Source organism: Equus asinus, chromosome 26 (genome assembly GCF_041296235.1).
Source record: "Equus asinus isolate D_3611 breed Donkey chromosome 26, EquAss-T2T_v2, whole genome shotgun sequence".
Lineage (NCBI taxonomy): Eukaryota > Metazoa > Chordata > Mammalia > Perissodactyla > Equidae > Equus > Equus asinus.
Genome location: NC_091815.1, coordinates 42,359,698 through 42,362,871, shown reverse-complemented (window position 1 = coordinate 42,362,871; position 3,174 = coordinate 42,359,698).

Below are 3,174 nucleotides of genomic sequence, written 5' to 3'. Positions count from 1 at the left end.
GCGTGGGAGGGTAGGCGGGCCGGAAGTGGAGGGGTGGGTCAGAGTCGGTTGGTGGGGGCCGTGGGACGGGCAGAACCGGAACTGTGGGGGCGGGGCTGGCTGCTCCTCACGCCCAGGGTAGAAGAAGGAGGGCCGGGAAGCGCCCAGGGGGCGGGGCTAACGTCCCCCGAGTTCCGCGGGGAGGAGGAGGGGCGGGCAGGAAGCGCACGGGGAGGAGCCAGAGACCTCCCAAGTTCCGGGAAGAGGGAGACAGGATGCACGGAAGTGCTTGTAGGGGCCTTAATGTTCATCCATATCTAAGGGAGAGGAAGAAGGGGCAGGACTGGGAGAGCAGGAAGTGGGCTGGAGCGGGGTAAACTTCGCCCCGGGTCCTAGGAGGAAAAGAAGGGCGTGTCTGCCCGGAAGTGTGCGGAGGGGCCGGGCCTGAAAGGTCACCCAAGTTATGGGAGGGGGCAGGCGCGGGTGGGTGAGGCCTGTCAAAAATAAACCCGAGCTGGAGCGAAGTTAGAGCAGTGAAAATAGATTTTATTCGATAAACCTATTGCCACAGGGGTCGAGAGGCTGCAGTATAGAGCTGGGCTCGTTTTGAATACAGCCAGAACAAGTGAGGTTGATAGCCGGGGGGCAAGTTGGATTGCAGGGTGGCGTTGTGGCAGAGAAAATTGGGAAGAAGAGACATCAAGTCTGGGGGGCATTCTGGCTGAACCAACCCAGCAGGATTCTTGCTGGAGGCAGGCCAAGGTGATCATATAGCACCTGGGGGAGTGGGATGGGGGGTTTGATCAGATATCAGGGTAGAGAATTCTTGATAAACTGATTTAGCAGGTTCTTGCTAAAACTGGATTCTCCAAGGAAGTACACGGACAGGCTTGTTCAGGAGAGGGTTCAGGAGAACCTGACTAAAGTTTGGTTAAGCAAAGAATCTTTGTCAGGGAGGAGGAGTGGGCTGCGCAGGATCCTTTGCCCAGTGTCCTTTCTGTGAGCCGAGTTGCCTGTGTCTAGGAAATGAGAACAGTTGTCATTGCTAAGGACCTGGTGTGTGCTGGTCTTCCTTGGGCCCAGCGTGCCGTGGTCTTCCTTGGGAGCCTAAGAGGAAATATTCTCTTGTCTTCCTCAGAGTCCAGTGTCTGGTGTTCTCTCATCTTCCTCAAGTCCCCAGGCCCCGTGTGGTCTTGTCTTCTCAGAGCCCAGGCTCTGATGTTTTCTCTCACCCTTGGTGCTTAGAGGTCTCTTGTGCCCCTCGGTCCCAGGGCCTGGTACTCTGCTCTTTCTTGGAGTTTCCTAGCAGGTCTCAGCAACCCTATGCCTCCCTTTGGGTTGTCCTATCCACTGCCTGCTGAGCTTGTTCGATGAGTTGTTAATTTTTCTGGCCACTGTGGAGAGCATCCACCTGCAGGCTGCACATCGTTCATCTTATTTGCTGCAATTAGACAGTAAGTCTGTTGATTTTTGCACGTTAGTATTTACTCAGAAACCATGCAGATATCTTTTATTCTAACAGTATTTCCTTGGATTTTTCTTGGCTATTGTAGAGAAGACATCATCCTCATTCCATAAGTAATTTGGCCTCTTTTCCATTTTTTTCTTTTTTGAGGAAGATTAGCCCTGAGCTAACATCTGCCGCCAGTCCTTTTTGCTGAGGAAGACTGGCCCTGAGATAACATCAGTGCCCATCATCCTCTACTTTGTATGTGGGACGCCTGCCACAGCATGGCTTGACAAGCAGTGTGTAGGTTTGCACCCATGATCTGAACCAGTGAACCCCGGGCTGCCAAAGTGGAACGTGTGAACTTAACTGCTGCACCACTAGCCTGGCCCCTCCTTTCCCATATTTTGACTTTAAAAAAGTCGATGTTATATAGCCCTAGGTAGTGTGACGGAACCATGTTAATTAGTCATATTATTATTATTGTTTTGTTTTGGATGTGACTGAGATGCTTCTAGTGGTTCACTGTCAAGTTTGATGGAGGCCTTTAACATCTTAAGGAAACAAACTGTTTATTGGTATAGGATGAAAACGTGACTTTACCTTCAAAGGTGATTTTAAATAAGTATATTATTGGAGCTGGCCTGGTGGCATGGTACTTAAGTTCTCACACTCTGCTTCAATGGCTTGGGGTTCGTGGGTTCTGATCCTGGGCATGGACCTGTGCACCACTCATCAAGCCATGCTGTGGTGACATCCCACAAACAAAAATAGAGGAAGGTTGGCAGCAGATGTTAGCTCAGGGCCAATCTTCCTCACCAAAAATAAATTAAAAAGTCCGTTATTGAAGATTGACTCACAAAAGCCACTTTAATACAACTTTTAATAATAACTGCATGTTTTTTTTCTTGTTTAGCAAATTAAGCATGCTATTTAATTTGCTGTAATTTGATTATGTAAAAAACATTTCTGAAGAAATGTTAACTGTTATGCACGAAACTGTGAAACATGTTATGCATCCTGCTTGCATACAGGGCCCCAATCCCTTGTTTAAAACCTTCAAGGCCAAAAGTATTTTGGAATTCACAAGGATGTGGATTTTAGCAGCAGAGTAAGGTGCACACACCACGCAGTACGTAACGTCCCTGACAGGTCTGGGGCAGCATCTGCCATCAAACACTTGAGTGTATCTGTAGCAAAATACGTGAAGAATCACACTAGATTGGAGAAAGACAAGGTGTAAATAGCGTTTTTAGTTCAGGTAAATTTTGCTGATACATAATACAGAAAGAAAGTTTTTATTAGAAAAAGTTTTGGAATTTAGAATTGCAGAAAAGGCATTGTGGATCTTACATGAAAATGGCTGGATTAGCAATAATAGTTGTTTCATTCAATTGCAAAGTTTAATTTGTACTTTTCCTCACTTCATATACTCCGTATAGACACGTTTATTGAGATAACTGAATTGTTAAAATATATTAACATTCTTCTATATGCTTTCTTTAATCAGTAGTCCACTATTGGTTTAACTTAAACAATATATAAGAATAAGAGATATAAAACTATGTATTGGCCACATCACTATGGCAGCTGGTGACATTTAGTTGAGCAGTAAACCAGCCACGCGACTGAATCGTGGACCTGCGATTTGATCTCCACTCACCATTCGCTATTCTTGTTTCATCACACAGAGCAGCTCAGACTATTCCCTGTGAAGGGGAACACATGTTTAAAAGTCATTTTAAAAA